We start from the raw sequence: 20,289 nt of genomic DNA, 5'->3' as shown, positions 1-20,289 counted from the left end.
AGCCCTGTGGTACCCCACTTGAGACATTCATCCAGCTGGATGTGAAGCCATTTACAACCACCCTTTGAGTCCGATCACTAAGCCAGTTATGAATCCACCTAACAGTTGCCTGGTCCATTGCATACTTGGTCATTTTTTCAATAAGGATGGTGTGAGATACTTTGTCAAATGCTTTGCTGAAGTCAAGATATACTATATCTACAGCATTTCCCTGATCCACCCAGTCAGTGATTCTGTCATAGAAGGAAATTAAGTTAGTCTGACATGACTTGTTAGTTACAAACCCATGCTGACTCTGGTTAATCACTTCATTCTTATCCATGTACTTACATACATGTTGTTTAATAATTTGTTCAAAGATCTTTCCTGGTATAGAAGTCAGACTCACCGGCCTATAGTTCCCTGGGTCCACCTTCTTCCCCTTTTTGAAGATAGGAACAACATTTGCTCTTCTCCAGTCTTCTGGGACTTCTCCTGTTCTCCAAGAATTTTCAAAGATTATGGAGAGTGGTTCTAAAATTTCTTCTACGATCTCCTTCAGTACTCTGGGGTGTAATTCATCTGGACCTGGAGACTTGAACTCATTTATGTTAGCTAAATATTCCCTCACAATCTTTCTGTTTACAGATAACTTGGATTCCTCTATTCCTTTAAAAGGACAGTGAAGATCAGTTGATGTTACATTTTCTTTCTGAGAGAAAACAGATGCAAAATAGGAATTAAAAAGTTCGGCCTTCTCAACATCCTCTCTTACCATTTCTCCATTTTCATCCTGTAAAAATCCTATAGCATCTTTGACTTTTCTTTTACTTTTGACATACCCCCAAAATCCTTTTTTATTGCTTTTGACATCTCTTGCAAGCCTTAATTCATTGTCAGCTTTAGCTAACCTGATACGTGCCCTGCAGGATCTGCAGACTGCATTATAATCTTCTTTAGATATGCCTCCCTCTTTCCATTTAATAAACATTTCTTTCTTTCTTTTTAGCATGTGTTTAAGTTCTGTGTTCATCCATCCTGGTTTCCTTAAATGCTTCCCATTCTTCCTACTTTTCGGGATTGTTAACGATTGTGCTTTGAGAATCTCATTTTTAAAAATTTCCCATCCTTCCTGGACATTTTTGTCCTTTAAGGACATCCAGCCATTGGATCCCTCCTATTCTCTTTCTAAGTCTCTTAAAATCTGCCTTTCTAAAATCTAACCTTGAAGTTTGAGTCTTCACATGTCTTCCTCCTCTAGTTATCCAAAATTCTATAATAGCATGATCGCTGCCTCCTAGGGTCCCAGCCACCTTTACCTCCTCAACCATTTCCTCCCTGTTTATAAGGATTAGATCCAAAGTAGCAGATCCCCTTGTTTTCTCCCCTACCTTTTGGAAGATAAAGTTGTCAGCAAGAGAGGATAAGAATTTGCTTGACCTGTTAGTTTTACTTGAGAGAGATTCCCAACAAATGTCTGGATAGTTGAAATCTCCCATGACCACTACGTCATATTTTTTGGAGAACTTGGTCATTTGATACATAAAGAGTTCATCCATATCTTCAGCTTGCCCAGGTGGCCTGTAGTAAATGCCTACAATGGTGTCCTTTCCGTTGTTCTCTCCTTGTATTCTTACCCAAACAGTTTCCACAGAACTCCCAGTCTCTGAAGCTTCAATCTCTGTGCAGATATACACTTTTCTAACATACAATGCAACACCTCCTCCTCGTTTATCAAGTCTGTTTCTTGCAAATAAGTTGTATCCTTTTAGCCTTTTATTCCAATCATGTGTATCGTCCCACCAAGTTTCAGTGATTCCAATGACATCATATTCCTTTTCCTGCATTAGTAGTTCCAATTCTCCTTGTTTGTTGCCCATGCTTTGTGCATTTGTATAAAAACATTTTAGTTTGTGATTGGTTTCTCTTCCTCCCATATTTTTATTATTTAAATTGTTTTGTCTTTGTTCTTCCTTTCCACTTCCAGTAGCAGAGATCTCAATAGTATTTGTCAGCTGTATGGCTTTTTCTGGCCTTTTGCTTCCCTTCCCACATTGTTCTAGTTTAAAGCTTTTCTGATGAGTGTAGCAAGGCGACTTCCAAATACATGTTTTCCAGTCTTCGCAAGGTGCACCCCATCTCTAGCAAGTAGTCCATCGTATAGGTAATTCATTCCGTGATCCAGAAATCCAAATCCTTGTTGACGGCACCATCGACGTAGCCAGTTGTTCACCTGTAGAATCTTATTCCACCTCATTGTTCCATGGCCATCCACTGGGAGGATGGATGAGAAGACCACCTGCGCTCCCAATTCTTTCACTTTCTTGCCTAAGTCTTCAAAGTCACTGCAGATGGTTTCCAGGTCCTTTCTTGCGGTGTCATTTGTCCCCACATGTATTAGCAGGAATGGGTAGTGATCTGTAGGTCTGAAGAGTCTTGATATCCTGTCAGACACATCTTTAATTTTTGCTCCTGGAAGACAGCACATTTCTCTTGAGGTTATGTCTGGTCTGCAGATAGCGGCCTCTGTTCCTCTTAACAGGGAATCCCCCATGACCACCACTCTCCGTTTTTTCTTCACAACATTCTTCTTTCTCCATCCAGGAGGATTCTGAGGGCTTACAAGGTTATTCATTGCTGGCAAAGTCTTATTTTGCTGTATTTCTTCATGGTTCTCCTGCGTGAGAGCCTGGTACTGGTTCCTGAGCAGTATGGGTGCTGACTGCCTCTCGATCCTCCTGCTTCTCTGGGTCACATGCTTCCATTCCTCTGTTTCGTCAGGTGCAGTTCGAATTTCTTCTCTTTCTGAATCATGAAGAGATAATTCTGCTCTGTCTAAGAACTCTTCACCTTCCTTAATGATTTTCAAGGTAGTTAACCTCTCTTCTAGATTTCGCAACTTTTCCTCCAACAGGGACACAAGCTTGCATTTCTGGCATGTGAAGTTTGGCTTTTCCACTGGCAAGTCTGTGAACATGTAGCAGGATATGCAGCTCACCAAATGGCTCCTGGACTCTTCCATGTTCTTATTGTTAATGTTCTGAAAACAGTGAAAAAGCTTAAAAAAAAAGCTTCAAAATGCGCGCGCCGGCAGGCGCGCGGTTTACCGATGTCCTCTTTTCAGCTCCAACAGCCAAAATCCAGTGTTCTTTGAGCTCGCGGAGACTCTTCACTTACCCCAAAATGCAGTGGGAATATGCAAATTATCTCCTCAGGACTCCTCCCCTCCATTTATTTTTTAGGGACAACAGTGTGAGCATTACAGGCAGGCCCTTTGTTACAAACAAGATAGGTTTGTTCTTAAGTTGAATTTTTATGTCATTTGGAACAGATACCAAGCCGGCAAATGATAAAAAAAAAACCTAATATCGCATCACTCCCTTCGCCGGCTGCTCGCCGTCCGGTCCTCTTCTTTCCACTGTCGCATGTCGCATCTCCAGCCTCCGTACTATAGTCCTGGACTTCCAGTCCGAGCCTTGGCGGTTATGTCATAAGGTCACGTCTTGAAGTCATTACATCATAACCTCTGAGGCCTAGATGTGAATGGAAGTCTCCTGGTCTATAGTGAAGACATGGCACACAGCCCGTTGAAATAAGAGGGCGAGAATGTAATAGCAGTTTTCTTATGGGGTCAATATACGGTATATCTTGGTATAATAATAATAATCTTCATTGTTATATAGCGCCAACATATTACGCAGCGCTTTACATACATTATCATCGCTGTCCCCATTGGGGCTCACAATCTAGATTCCCTATCAGTATGTCTTTGGAGTGTAGGAGGAAACTGGAGAACCCGGAGGAAATTGACGCAAACATGGGGAGAACTTACAAACTCTTTGCCGATGTTGTCCTTGGTGGGATTTGAACCCAGGACCCCAGCGCTGCAAGGCTGCAGTGCTAACCACTGAGCCACTGAGCTGCACCTCCTGACTGCCATTGCACAGTGTACAGTGGTGTTCTGGCTTTGTCAGCGGCTGTTTGGTGACAGTACGACAGCCCGCACTCTCACCAGTCTGATATTGATCACCTATCCTAAGACTTGGTCATCAATATCTAAGTAGTGAAAACCCATTTTAATAGCTGGGGAGGATTGTACCAATTTTAGCAGTGGGAATTACAGAGGAAAAATGAAGATTTGGAGTGTGCTGTCCTCGAGGGATGAAATTAATGTTTTCTTTTTTTTGTAACGTCCTACTATTAAAGCTTTTCTTTTATTCATTGGTCAAGAAAGATATATAAACCCAGGAAACTGGTTTCGGCCCCGGTCTGGAGCCTTAGTCAGGCAGTATTTCAGATTTAATAGTACGACCTTCTAAAGAAACCATTTATTTCCTCTGTAATTCATCCTACGGCTTCTGAGAAATGGCCGTTCCAAGAGGAGCAGCAGCAGTCGCCACAATTAAAGGCTTATTCCCATCTTGATAGATGGATATTGTTGGATAGTGCTTTTAAAAACAAGCACATTTGCGGCTTTAAAATTTTCAGCCTTCATCAAAAGCACCACTTTAGTGTTTTTTTATTTCAGCGCTGGAGTGGTGCAACTGATCTAAGTTCCCTGGTATTTTACTCACCAGTCGCCGTCTTCAACTCTTCCCACCACCGCCATCTTTTGACTGCAACTTCTGACAGACCAGAGTCAGAGGTAATGGTCACAAGCTCTCAGTGTAAGTCTATGAGACCCTTGTTCTGGCTCTCATAGACTTACATTGAGAATTCATATGGCCTGTAGTGCATAATGAAAGGACCTAAGTTCTAATGTAAGCAGTGCCGCATTCTGAGGTGTCCCTAAAGTGAGAGGAGACCGAAGGAAAGAGATGGCGAGATCCGAAGCAGAAGTGACTAAGAGACACAGCGATCAATTGGAGATGGGTCCTGGGAGAGGATGCCTAGCAGGAAGGCCCAGAGTTTATACCTCTTGAAGGTAATGGGCCTAGACAGGACTGCGTACATGAGAAGAGTAGAAAGTCCTGGGCCGGAGTTCCAGATCGTCAGATAGCTTAAAGCTAAGTCCGACCATACTGGCACCCTAAAAGGAGAAACCATGCGGGATGAATAAAGGACTCTTAACAGGACTGTAAAGTTAAGCTGGGTTGTGGTAAAGTAGTGATAAACAGTGGATACAAAGAACAAGTAGAGAGAGTAAAGAGGAAAGGAGAAGATAGAGAACAATAAAGAAGAGAAGGAAGGAAACTATGGAAAATACTTCGAGTTGTAAAGGAAATGTTCATAAGACTGTGTACCCGCTTTCTCTTGTACAGTACAGATCAAAAGTTTGGACACACCTTCTCATTTAAAGATTTTTCTGTATTTTCATGACTTTGAAAATTGTACATTCACACTGAAGGCATCAAAACTATGAATTAACACATGTGGAATTATATACTTAACAAAAAAGTGTGAAGCAACTGAAAATATGTCTTATATTCTAGGTTCTTCAAAGTAGCCACCTTTTGCTTTGATGACTGCTTTGCACACTCTTGGCATTTTCTTGATGAGCTTCAAGAGTTAGTCACCAGAAATGGTCTTCCAACAATCTTGAAGGAGTTCCCAGAGATGCTTAGCACTTGTTGGCCCTTTTGCCGTCACTCTGCGGTCCAGCTCACCCGAAACCATCTCAATTGGGTTCAGGTCTGGTGACTGTGGAGGCCAGGTCATCTGGCGTAGCATCCCATCACTCTCCTTCTTTGTCAGATAGCTCTTACACAGCCTGGAGGTGTGTTTGGGGTCATTCTCCTGTTGAAAAATAAATGATGGTCCAACTAAACGAAACCGGATGGAATAGCATGCCGCTTCAAGATGCTGTGGTAGCCATGATGGTTCAAAATGCCTTCAATTTTGAATAAATCCCCAACAGTTTTACCAGCAAAGCACCCCCACACCATCACACCTCCTCCTCCATGCTTCACGGTGGGAACCAGGCATGTAGAGTCCATCCGTTCACCTTTTCTGCGTCGCACAAAGACATGGTAGTTGGAACCAAAGATCTCAAATTTGGACTCATCAGACCAAAGCACAGATTTCCACTGGTCTAATGTCCATTCCTTGTGTTCTTTAGCCCAAACTTGTCTCTTCTGCTTGTTGCTTGTCCTTAGCAGTGGTTTCCTAGCAACTATTTTACCATGAAGGCCTGCTGCACAAAGTCTCCTCTTATCAGTTGTTGAAGAGATGTGTCTGCTGCTAGAACTCTGTGTGGCATTGACCTGGTCTCTAATCTGAGCTGCTGTTAACATGGGATTTCTGAGGCTGGTGACTCGGATAAACTTATCCTCAGAAGCAGAGGTGACTCTTGGTCTTCCTTTCCTGGGGCGGTCCTCATGTGAGCCAGTTTCTTTGTAGCGCTTGATGGTTTTTGCAACTGCACTTGGGGACACTTTCAAAGTTTTCCCAATTTTTCGGACTGACTGACCTTCATTTCATAAAGGAATGATAGCCACTCGTTTTTCTTTACTTAGCTGCTTTTTTCTTGCCATAATACAAATTCTAACACTCTATTCAGTAGGACTATCAGCTGTGTATCCACCAGGCTTCTGCACAACACAACCCCATTTATAAGGCAAGAAATCCCACTTATTAAACCTGACAGGGCACACCTGTGAAGTGAAAACCATTTCCGGTGACTACCTCTTGAAGCTCATCAAGAGAATGCCAAAAGTGTGCAAAGCAGTCATCAAATCAAATGGTGGCTACTTTGAAGAACCTAGAACATAAGACATATTTTCAGTTGTTTCACACTTTTTTGTTAAGTATATAATTCCACATGTGTTAATTCATAGTTTTGATGCCTTCAGAGTGAATGTACAATTTTCATAGTCATGAAAATACAGAAAAATCTTTAAATGAGAAGGTGTGTCCAAACTTTTGGTCTGTACTGTACATATTCCCTACCAAGTTTCCGTTCAGTAAAAAATTAATTTTCAAATGGTGGTCTCCCTCATTGAACTGTGAAACATCTGGTCCTGGCCAACCAACAACATCAGATACATGTGGCCTGCACGGGCACAAGTCCTCAGACCCAGCCAGGGCCCCCACTTTCATGTAACGTTCTGGGGTGCAGCAGACGAGTACCTCGCCCATGGCTACCACACTGCGCGCCACTTTATAGCTGCATATGACTTAAATGAATGAAAGATGTATACCTGTGTAATACAATGTAAATATATATATTATATAAAATCATACGTAAAATGTTAGTTAAAACTGTAAAGTTCCCACCAGAACTTCCTTTACTTGTGGGCTTCTATCTGGCCGCCTCTTTGTGACATTGGTCAGCATTTCATATAGTCACATCAGTGTTTTCAGAAGCCTTCTGCTTCGCCCCATAAATCTCTATCCCCCTGGTTAAGATATTATCGATAAGTGTTCTGTTGCTGTGAATGCTCATTTCATGCACTTGTAAAATAAAAGACTCTGATCAATATATGTCATTTTCGAGGCTTCATAGACATGACGGGCTGATTTGTTAAAAGCAGTGATTACCATGAGCCCATAATGGGGTCTGCACGCTCATTTCTGCTGATACACAATTTATGTGCTATTATGCCTTGGCACATATGGAATATGAGGGTGATATTACCATATCGTTGTGCTGGGTCCTGGTAAGTGACAGCGGGGATTATCTGGTTATGTCTCTATTTTAGAGGCAAAAAAGAAGATGCACGTTAATGGATACACATAAGCGACTTCTTTTTATCTTGCTCCATTTAATCACTTTTATTAGCATCAAACATCAATCGTGACGGCCTTTTATGTCTGCAAGCCGACAGAGTGGGCTGAATAGTGCTCGGTAATGAGGCCGTTCTGCGCTCGTATGCCTTGTAATCCACAGAAAGACATCCTCAGACACACTTGCTTCTATTAAAAGGAAAATACCACATGCGAGCATAAGGGAAAGTTTCTTCACCAGCTGTGTCTACTACGGAAAGTTCTGCAACTTTTCCTTCATGTGTTTAAAACATTAAGTAAAATCATATTCATATTATACAACTACCGAGTGGTAACAAAGTAAAAAAAATTCTACCATGATCAAAATATAACATGCCCATTTGTAAGATGATATCGTGAATAGGGGGTAGTATTAAAAAAAAAAAAAGGGGGGTTCGTGCGTACTTAAAGGGGAGTTTCCATTTTCAACTTTTTTTCTACCCCTAGACTTAAAATAAAATGCACTAAAAAATAATAAAATCAGCTTTACTGACTCTCTCCAGATCCAGTTATGCCTCTCTGCCACTGCTCTGGGCTTTGACTGGCTAAAGCGCACGTGACAACTGCAGCCAATCACTTGGCTCAGTGGCTCTTGCCAGCTACATTACCATCACCTCCGAGCTGTAGATCTCTGCAGCTCAGCTTTGTCTACAAAGACCGGACCAGCGGCGGTGGTGCAGCATCAGTGGACCAGAATGATGCTGATTTCATTATCTTTAGCTACAGCAAGCCTACGGGCAGAAGGAAGCTGAAAGCAGGAAACCATTGAGAATTATAGTTTATTAAGCACCGAGAAAGGTTGAACTTGGTGGACATGTTCCTTTTTTTAGCATTAGTAGCTAAAAGTGGATGAACATATTGGTGTAAAGTTGATTAAAATGTTTGTTCGCCAAATGAAATTCAACAATTAACGATTGTTTAGCCGACTGGTGACTGATCTTCATCATCTGGAAAGAAGTTGGCTTTGTTTAAAATTTTCATCTGATTCTCATGAGTCCATCAACGATTTTTCCGCCAAGGAACATTCCCAGAACATTTTCAGAAAGATCTTTCCTCCTTTGTTTGGTGTTATAGAACATGCATAGTCACTTTTTTTTTTCCTTATTCACATCACGTTATTGCCACATTTTCGTGGCTCCTCTTGAGGTTCGTACTTCAGGCCTGGAAAACCAGATTTGGCCCTTCACTATACAAGTACAGGTTGGCACTGTCTGGCCTTTAATCCGGTGGAGTCCATCTTTGTAATCTACCATGTCTAAAAAAGATGGACACTGCCAGAACAAGGACTGAATACAAAGTGACGGTTTGCCTAATGATAATGAAGAGCTCCATCAAATAGGCTTCAGAATCCTTTTTCTTTCTTTGGGTGGGGCAGTTCAGGCGGAATGCCTGATGGAGTCATGAATATGTGGCCCGAGCATAATGACAGAAGGGCTTTATAGGTCTGTAATGGGCAATATGGATTAAAATGTTTATGGTTGCGACGACGCAACAAACACTCATGAAAAGATTGATTGTTGAACCATCAATCAACTTGTATGGCCACCTTAAAGGGGTTGGCCACTTTACCCACTTGTATGGCCACCCTAAAGGGGTTGGCTACTTTACATATACATGCATACATACATTTTATATATAAATAAAAATAAATATTTTCTGGCCACCTACTTTTGGACCACCCTGTGTGTGTATATGTATGTATGTATGTATGTGTGTGTGTGTGTGTGTGTGTGTATGTATGTATGTATATATATATATATATATATATATATATATATATATATATATATATATATTTCATAGAGAGAGAGACTGGAGGGAGACAAAGCGCAAATAGGGTAAACAGATATGGTGGAGATGGTATACAACCACTGAAAAACGCTGCAGACCCACAAGGAGATAGAGCATGGGCAATGGAATAAACAAATGGGTTGATTCTGCGCTGCCGTAGGAAGAAGAATGACGGATGGCGATCTAAATGGTAAGTGGTTTATTCGTCATCGCGTTTCGAAGCCTATATCTTCTTCATCAGGACAACGATTCATGGTTGTCCTGATGAAGCTATATGCTTTGAAACGCGTTGACGAATAAACCACTTACCATTTAGATAGCCATCCGTCATTCTTCTTTCTTTCGTCATTCCATTACACAGATTGTCATCTGTCATTCTTCTTTCTACGGCAGCGCAGAATCAACCCATTTGTTCTTTTCATTACCCATTCTTCATAGACAGCACAGAGCTCCTCTTCCATGTGAGGGACACCGTCCATGTGCTTTCCCATGTGAAGTGTTTTTCAGTTGAGTCTGATGGATTGGTCTGGTCACTTGCACCTTCTACAATAGCCATTTTGGGAACAGTAGCTCTGTGTAGTCTGTGATGAAGGCTTTACTAACAAGCAGGTGGCTCCTCACAGAGGAGATCTGTGCCGGAAGTGATGACCACCTCCGTTCACATGCTGTGGAACATACAGAAATGTTGGTGTGATCTTTCTATATCTGTTTCATTGATAGTGAAGGGGGCTTAACGCCATTTATCATCTTCTAAACCTGCTTATTACCTGTTGAATCTGAGAACCTTCATTGACCTTATGAGGCATAATACATGCAACTCCCAAAGCGAAGCTCCATCCAGTCTGAGAAATTCCCTGACTTCTGGGCTTTGCCCAATGTTGACCTATAATGTCTGGGTTTACTGCCTGTTGATTTAAGCCTCATTGCAGCTATTCCTGTATATTGTATAGTATATACCTAGTATGTGGTGCAGGTATTTGTCAGCAAGCTTACACATTGCTTACTTTGTTCTAACAGACAAAGCCTGGGTTGTTATTTGCTGCGATCCATGTAGGAACATCTGTGTCTGACCATATTACACCATGTATACCACCCTATAATACACAAGACCCTATTTACCTTTTCATTGTTACTTTGTTTCCTGACGGTGTTACAGTATTTATTTGGAAGCGTTTTCTGGCCTCTCTAGTGATTTTATTGGGCACTTACAGGGTAGTACATGGCTATATTCACAAAAATGCATTTTTTCTGTTGATACAGGAGATGGATCCGTCAAATGAGACACAAACTGCACCTGTTGGACCTCATTGTCTTTAGTTCATTAACTATAAGTAATAGCATTCCGTACATTGGTCCCCTGACCGCTGCAGCCAATCACATGTCCCACCGTCACGTGCTACACATGCAACATCTACTCCATACGTATACCAAATTTGCCAGAACTGTCTTGATTTTTTTAGATACCATTTCTTCAAAGTTGAGGCATCTCAGTCCAAAAAAATGGGATATCTGTAAACCCTTCCCCAAAGTTGGTGTTCCATGTTGGTGCAGGGGCATTCTCAGATGGGGTTGGGACTTAAACGTCCCTTTTCCTCTCACAATAGAAATCTTGGGAGGGGGTAGTATGGAGGCTCATTGCCCTTTTACACTGGGCGGTGATTGAATAGTGTTAGGATGGATTGAACTGCAGACTGCTGTGAAGGTGAGGGGGCACAAACAATCAAATGAACCACCCCCAACAATAAAAAAAAAAAAGACCCAATTGACTTGCTGAATTATTGATTACTATTTTTGGAGGCCAATGTAAAACACCTGCACACGTCTCTACCTAGTTAGAGCATTTGAACGCTCTACGGTGCCGAGCATGCTTGTGCTTTTGAGAGTCCGAGAGGAATACCTGTTTGCTATCTAAAAGAAATGGCCTGCTTGAGATTTATTGTGATCCCTTATCCAGTAGGTGCTTGAGTTGTCTCTATGTACGTCATTATATTCAGACATGCAGTGAAATGACCCCTGCTATTCCAGCGTTATGCCCCCTGCTGTATGGATGCAGCATTACATACATGCTTACATATTTATGGACAGTGATGTTTGCATCCAATTCATAAGCAGTACCCTATGGAAGTGCACATGTAGGCAAACACCGACACAAATCTATACAGCACAATTCCTGATATTTTGACTGACCTTAAAATAAACCTGTAATATCGAAACCATTCACATAAATTATATTTCCAATGGCTTTTAGCTTGGGCCAATTAGGTCCACACGGAACAGAGGAAAATTGCTTCTGTGCACATGGACAGCACATGGACCGCCCTTTCCCGCACGTCTGTGACCGCCCTTGCCCGCACGTCTGTGACCGCCCTTGCCCGCACGTCTGTGACCGCCCTTGCCCGCACGTCTGTGACCGCCCTTGACTGCACGTCTGTGACCGCTCTTACCCCCACATCTGTGACCGCCTTTCCCGCACGTCTGTATGAACAAGGCCTAAAGCAAGGGAACGTTCTGAGCATCTTCACTTGTTATAAAAATCCTTGACCTGAAAACCACAGGATTACACATAAAGGCAGTGTATAGATTTATTTTTTTCTTTTAACAGCCTTCGGATCGATCTCGAGCCATGGCGACTTGATGGATGTACAGAGCATTATTTTGCGAAATGATTATCCTTGGTTTTGTCATTCGGCTCACACTTGGATAATAAAAGTAGTCCGTAAACATGACGTGCAGAAAAAAGTCCAGAAACTAAATATTTATGGGGGTCACATGAGCTTTGGATAAGTGCTAAGGCGCTAAATAATCTTGCTTTTTCCCTAGGAAAATCATTGCTTTGAACAAGGAAAGAAAATCTTTGTCACACTGATATATATTATCATTATAGCCGATGCTGTATGTTCTGATGAAGGTCTGAAAAAGACCGAAACGTTACACTGTATGGATTGCCAATAAATCTAGATCACTTTTTATTCTAATTTGAGTGGCAAGTTATTCTGCTACTATTGACTTACGGGTTGGAACCCTACTTGGACGCCTTACTCTCTCACCAGGAGTGCCGTATTAATTATTCCCCGAACACTGGAGTGCTCGTTCAGCCTACAGCCATCTCAGCCGACTTCCCGAACACAGGAGCTCTCATTCGACCTACAGCCATCTCCGCCAACTTCCCGAACACAGGACCGCTCTTTCAGACGACATTTGACTCCCCTGAACACAGGAGCGCTCGTTTCAGACTACATTTGACTCCCCTGAACACAGGACCACTCGTCTCGTTCAGACGACATTTGACTCCCCTGAACACAGGAGCGCTCGTTCAGACGACATTTGACTCCCCTGAACACAGGAGCGCTCGTTCAGATGACATTTGACTTCCCTGAACACAGGAGCGCTCGTTCAGACGACATTTGACTCCCCTGAACACAGGAGCGCTCGTTGGGCCAACAGCTATCTCAGCCATTACTCCCATACACAGGAGCGCTCATTCGGTCGAGTGCTCCTGTGTTCTCTATGAGAAAGCCGCTGACTGACACGTTAGCCAGTGGCTCGTGTCGGGGAGAACAATGCTATTGGCAGTCGCAATCGAACATGCCCAATCAACATCTCTCCCGACCATCAGTCAGCCGGCACCTCCATAAACATTAGACCGTTGACAGTGGCTGGTTCGGCCAACATAAGTCTAATGTGTATGTCCAGCTTTAGGCAACCCTACTGATAGACTACTTTACCTGTCCATCTTCACTGGTGGGTTATGTCCAGCCTGTATGGACATAGTGATCCTAATTCTTCACTCTCTTTGAGTCTTTTTTCTAAATTAAAAACTGTTGTAATCAGGACTTTTTGTTGGCGATTTATTCATCATTTAATTTTTGACTTTAAGTTATTTCACTGTTTTTCTGTTTTGCATATATTTTGTTCGCCATTACGGCCGTGGTTTTGGTTATCCATGTCTTTTAGCCTATTTGTTCATTTGCTCCTTTCCGAAATGTCAGTTTTTTTTCTGCAGTTGTACTCAAGTACAAGGAGTAGAAATTCTCTTATTATTTTTTCTGTTGTGAAATTGGAGACCATTATTAAATGACTCTGCAACTCCCACGCACCATTTTGATGAATTTGGTGTAAGAAACAACGACAAAAAAAAACAAAACTCAAAATAGAAAAGTCAGAGAAATAATGAATCTGGGCCTTAAGCTATATTTTATGGCTTGTTCTGAGTTATGAGTATTTTATGCTCTTGATGACCTGAATAGACAGAAATAGATGTTGGATTTTGTTGAGGTGAAGAGTACCTGTGAGCGTGAACCCCTGGCTTGTGATCTGAGCATGGCGCATTATGACAGATAGCGTATAAATAGACCCGGCACTGGGATGACTCAGTACCACTTATGTTTGATGAATGACGGCCTGTAAGTGGAAAGTGCCTCCATAAAGCAGACTTGGCAGAATACAGGATGATGAAAGTGTTCACTAATCGCAGGGAAACAAAACTGACTTCTGCGGTTCTAAGACCCATGGAAAAGGATCATATACTGCACATTCATGTACTGTCCGCCTGCCTAAAAAATGATACTTTGATGTAAAGTCCTGGGAACTGGTTCCCTTCAGTGTCTGCACTGTTTATAGAGGCTCTGTATATACAGTGCCATATGTTAAAATGAGCCCTATACATTGCTGGAGATGGTGCAAGGCCAAGCATAATGCTATGTACGATGATGTTTAGTGTCGTGTTCATGCATTACTCATTGGTGCGATATTGGCTGTATGTCGGATCACATTTAGCACGTGCAGTATTGGTTGCCTTGATTTTGCAAAAGAACCAAGAGTTTTTTGTTTTTTTTTAAAGGGGTCGGTTTCCGGGTCATTTTTTTTAACTTGAAAAAGATGCCAGTTCGGCGTCGAAACGCATTATTAAATTAAAAAAACTGTTTTTGACAACTATAGCAGCAAGAATGATTTATCCAGCTGCGCAGTCTATCTTTAAAGTGTTTTTTTTGCTACTGGTAAATTTTTATTTGCAAGTTTTCTCCTAGCCACGAGGCATCAACGACTGTTATTTTTAGGGAGGTACCCCATATCCTCGTAGGTGATCAATACTAATTTTATATATAATTTTTTTCTCCTCTAATAAGGTCACCCTATTGTGCACACTTTCTATTCCTCTACTTCCTGAAAAACTCAGTGTGAATATACTATATAAAAGGGCTGTTCTGTCTTGTGTTCCCAGTGGAGGAATCGCTATGTAAGTGCTTGGTACAGGGCACCATTGAAAATAATGAACCTCAAGATGCTACGAGTCCAATGTTTTATGCCGATTTGGTTAATTAAAGTATCTTTATTTCAATTGAAATTGTTTTTAATTCATAGCCCCCAATCCCCAGTATAGACATAGAGAAAAGAAGGACGTCTCCAACCACCACTAAGAAGAACTTACTGCATGTTACTTCTATCCAGCGCGAAATACTAAAACCATATGTACTAAGCTCCACCTAGTGGCCGTTTGTAAGCCCTCTGATTACTTGAATTTAATTATATAAAAATATGTAAATCACTTTATTAAAATTTTTATATTTTTTACCCCTTGAAAGATTAAGTGAGGGAAAGGTAGTTCCAGCACCTATAGTGCTACCGAATGATGATAAAAAGGATTTGACCACTCAAAAAGAGTGGATGGCAAGTTACAGAGGCAGGATAATCAAGACAGTTCATGGTCACTTGAGTGTTTATTTGATTTGTGAATAATGTATCTGTCAACAATGACGTATGTGGTAACAATATAATTCAGATTGGGGAGGGGAGAGTCAGAGGAAGGTAGTGGCGTACCATCAATGGTGGCAGGCCACACGACTGCTATGGGGTCCGTTAGTCGGGGGAGCCCGGTGTCAGCGCCTCCGTCAACGTGCGCAATGATGTTGGAGGAGGGAGCGTCAGCAGACTGCCTTGGCATCCGATGTATCAGAGCAGCGAGTGCGATGACGTCATTATAGCGCGCCTGCTGTACTGAGATGTTCGGCGCTTCAGACCACACGCTCAGCAGACTGGAGCATCGGGTGGAACGAGGAGAGGTGAGTATTGTATTTATTTATTTTTTAATTTGTGACTGGTGGAGTTGGTAAGCCAAACCTCTGACCTACGACTCGGACTCCCTCATACATGGCTCATGTTTAAGTGATAAATTTACTGTAGCACAGATTCATCTCAGCTAAAAGTCTAGACCCTTAGATCAGGAATAGGACAGACATTTATAGGACATTTCATAACTTTCCCAAATTCTTATGAAAAAAATATTCCCACAAACTGCATTGAACTACTGTACCCAATTTATTATATATTTTAGGAGTCGGTCCATTTTATACCGACTACGAGTCCACCAAAATGGACACCGACTCCACGACTCCGACTCCATAATATTATGAGGAGGACCATGGGGGGTGCATTATATTGTGTGGAGGACCATGGGGTGTGCATTATATTGTGTGGAGGACCAAGGGGGTGCATTATATTGTGTGGCGGACCATAGGGCATGCATTATATTGTGTGGCGGACCACAGGGGTGCATTATATTGTATGGAGGACCATGGGGAGTGCATTATATTGTATGGAGGACCATGGGGGGTGCATTATATTGTATGGAGGACCATTGGGGTTGCATTATATTGTATGGAGGACCATGGGGAGTGCATTATATTGTATGGAGGACCATGGAGAGTGCATTATATTGTATGGAGGACCATGGGAAGTGCATTATATTGTATGGAGGACCATGGGGAGTGCATTATACTGTATGGAGGACCATGGGGAGTGCATTATATTGTATGGAGGACCATGGGGGGTGCATTATATTGTATGGAGGGCCATTGGGGTTGCATTATACTGTAGGTAGGACCATAATTGGAGGGGGTGCATTACACTGTATAGAGGACCATGGGGAGTGCATTATACCATATGGAGGATTATGGGGGGTGCATTATACTATATGGAAGGCTATGAGCGGCCGTTATAATATTTGGAGGGCAATGTGGGGCCATTATACTGTATGCAAGCAATTATACAGTTTGAAGGTTTGTGTGGGGTCGATCATTCTGTATGGGGGCCATTATACGGTCTGGAGGGCTAGTGCGGGCCATTATACAATGTGAAGAGGTGTGGGGCCATTATACTGCACGGAGGGCTGTGTGGGGGTCGCAGTTGGGGGATCATACTGTGTTGGGGTCACCATACTTTGCCCTGGGAGTTGAGGTGGGGTACAGTAGGGTCATTATACTGTGCATGTGGAGAAATTCACCATGGGGGTATCATATTGTGTTTGGGGGGCACTTTTGTTGGCATCATACTTTATGGGGGCAATGAAAGAGGAATCTAGGACTTCAGCTGGAGGAAAATTACTATGTAAAGGCTGCAAAGTTGTGAGATCTGCTCTTCTGTGACCCGGTATTTATTTTCTTTTTTTTTGGTGGGGTGAGGGGCCCATTTAGAACTTCTGATATAGGGCCCCATGATTTCTATGTACGCCCCTGGGGGGATGGGCATTTTCTGTTAGCCTTTGCTTGCCTCTCCTTTTTTTAATAATTAATTTGTAACTTTTATATAGTGTGCATGAAAGTTTTGTAAAAAAAAAGGAAAGTACTTGTACATAGCGTTCTGACCCTACACTAGGAAACTTTCTGCTCCAGTGAAGCCCGGATTATGTGCTACAATATCTGGTTCAGGTTAATTTGGTGGCATGAATAGATTAGCTGTAACTTCTTCCAATGGAATGGTCTATTATACAGGACAAGGGAGTGTTTAGGGGGGAATGGGTGTAGAAATCTTTTATGTGAACCAAAAATTGTGAGCATGAATGCCCGGAGTGGTCACATAAACCGGGGTCTTAGGCTGCCAGGCCGCCTCCCTTCATCTGCTTTCTATTTCTCAGCAGTGTCTAAATTGAAAATGGGAAGAGAAGAATGGCAGTGATTATTTTGGTGCTGGTTGGAAAAGAAATCTTTCCTTTCAGCTGAGCAGAGCCTGGGAAATCCTCATTGTCTCCAAGGAGCTGACAATAAACACAACACGGTCCGCGCGGCCATGCTTTGAAGTCGCCTCCTCAATGAATGGAACGCGTTCCTGTTGCTGCATCTGCAAGGAAAACCAATGGCTCGCAGCCCTGAGAAAGCGTTTCCAGGCACACTCGGGTCTGCTACAGCGCTGCGCTGTGATTTTTCTAATTCACTAGGTTTACATAAATCCTCTTTATATTATCCATGATTTTAATAGGAAGCTTGGGGATGAAACAATAAAACTAGTAGCGTTTTTCAGTCCATATCTGTAGGAAAAAAAAAAGAATATCCACCTTATTAAAAAAAAAAAAAAAAAAGAGTAAATTATGAAGTTAGTAAAAGTCTTTTTCAATTCTGTTATTTTTTTCATTTGTTTGGAAAGTTGAACGCCAACTAATATAGCTACCCTACCTGCAGCCACAGATTTACTAAAGTCCACAATGGCAAAACTGTATCTAAGGCCACGTTCACACAGTAGTACTTTGGTCAATATTTCACATCAGTATTTGTAAGCCAAAACCAGGAGTGGAACAATCAGCGGAAAAGTATAATAGAAACTCGTCACCACTTCTGTATTGTTTTCACCCACTCCTGGTTTTGGCTTACAAATAATGATGTAAAATACTGACCAAATACTGACCATGTGAACGTGGCCTATAAGTGTGCAGGGCCATAAATGAGGATGGTGTTTGTTTCTTTTTAGTTGCATAAGTAAAGCTAGTCACTCTCCCACAAGTGTTGGAAAGTTGTAGGACAGTGATGGTGAGGGCTATATAAGTGGCCGATTTTCAGAAAATGATACAATGAAGAAATGACTGTAAAGATTGTTAAATTGTTAAAAATAAATAACAGAGACCTGAAGGGGATGATCAGTTTAAAGTTTTGTTTTGTGGGACAATTGCCAGGTCTTAAACCATCAGCTGTCATTATCAGGAGAGCAGACTGAACAATAAAGGCTAATGAACGCAGTGATCTCACAGTACAGGGATAACAAACACAGTGATGTCACAGTATAGAGATAATACACACAATGATGTCACAGTAAAGAGATAATACACACAGTGATGTCACAGTAAAGAGATAATACACACAGTGATGTCACAGTAAAGAGATAATACACACAGTGATGTCACAGTAAAGAGATAATACACACAGTGATGTCACAGTACTGAGATAATAAACACAGTGATGTCACAGTACAGAGATAATAAACACAGTGATGTCACAGTACAGGGATAACAAACACAGTGATGTCACAGTAAAGAGATATTACACACAGTGATGTCACAGTACAGAGATAATACACACAGTGATGTCACAGTACATGGCTAACAAGCTCAGTGATGTCACAGTGCAGGGATAATAAGCTCAGTGATGTCACAGTACAGGGATAATAAACAGTGATGTCACAGTACAGAGATAACAAACACAGTGATGTCACAGTAGAGGGATAATAAACACAGTGATGTCACAGTACAGGGATAATAAATAGTGATGTCACAGCACAGGGATAATAAACTGATGTCACAGCACAGAGATAATAAGCACAGTGATGTCACAGTACAGGGATAATAAACACAGTGATGTCACAGTACAGGGATAACACACACAGTGATGTCACAGTACAGGGATAACACACACAGTGATGTCACAGTACAGGGATAATACACACAGTGATGTCACAGTACAGGGATAATAAACACAGTGATGTCACAGTACAGGGATAATAAATAGTGATGTCACAGCACAGGGATAATAAACTGATGTCACAGCACAGAGATAATAAGCACAGTGATGTCACAGTACAGGGATAATAAGCACAGTGATGTCACAGTGCAGAGATAATATACACAGTGATGTCACAGCGCAGAGATAATATACACAGTGATGTCACAGTACAGGGATAACACACACAGTGATGTCACAGTGCAGGGATAACACACACAGTGATGTCACAGTACAGGGATAACACACACAGTGATGTCACAGTACAGGGATAACACACACAGTGATGTCACAGTACAGGGATAATACACACAGTGATGTCACAGTACAGGGATAATACACACAGTGATGTCACCGTAGAGGGATAATAAACACAGTGATGTCACCGTAGAGGGATAATAAACACAGTGATGTCACCGTAGAGGGATAATACACACAGTGATGTCACAGTAGAGGGATAATACACAGTGATGTCACAGTACAGGGATAATACACACAGTGATGTCACAGTACAGGGATACTACACACAGTGATGTCACAGTACAGGGATAATAAACACAGTGTTGTCACAGCACAGGGATAATACACACAGTGATGTCACAGTACAGGGATAATACACAGTGATGTCACAGTACAATTATAATAAACATTGATGTCACAGTACAGAGATAACAAACAGTGATGTCACAGTAGAGGGATAATAAACACAGTGATGTCACAGTACAGGGATAATATACACAGTGATGTCACAGTAGAGGGATATTAAGCACAGTGATGTCACAGCACAGAGATAATACACACAGTGATGTCACAGTACAGGGATAATAAACAGTGATGTCACAGTACAGGGATAACACACACAGTGATGTCACAGTACAGGGATAATAAACACAGTGATGTCACAGTACAGGGATAATAAATAGTGATGTCACAGCACAGGGATAATAAACTGATGTCACAGCACAGAGATAATAAGCACAGTGATGTCACAGTACAGGGATAATAAGCACAGTGATGTCACAGCGCAGAGATAATATACACAGTGATGTCACAGCAC

At 41.9% G+C, this 20,289-nt stretch overlaps 1 protein-coding gene across 1 annotated transcript in view; it reads left to right on the top strand.

Annotated features, from left to right (window-relative positions):
* The window catches only part of LZTS2 (leucine zipper tumor suppressor 2), a 172,348-nt gene that overhangs the window by 81,088 nt on the left and 70,971 nt on the right, over positions 1-20,289 (top strand). The gene's annotated exons all lie outside the window — the stretch shown is intronic.

The sequence above is a fragment of the Phyllobates terribilis genome, unplaced genomic scaffold (genome assembly GCF_046119375.1).
Source record: "Phyllobates terribilis strain yellow unplaced genomic scaffold, ASM4611937v1 Scaffold_5__5_contigs__length_657084704, whole genome shotgun sequence".
Lineage (NCBI taxonomy): Eukaryota > Metazoa > Chordata > Amphibia > Anura > Dendrobatidae > Phyllobates > Phyllobates terribilis.
This window is presented reverse-complemented; position numbering and strand designations above follow the sequence as displayed.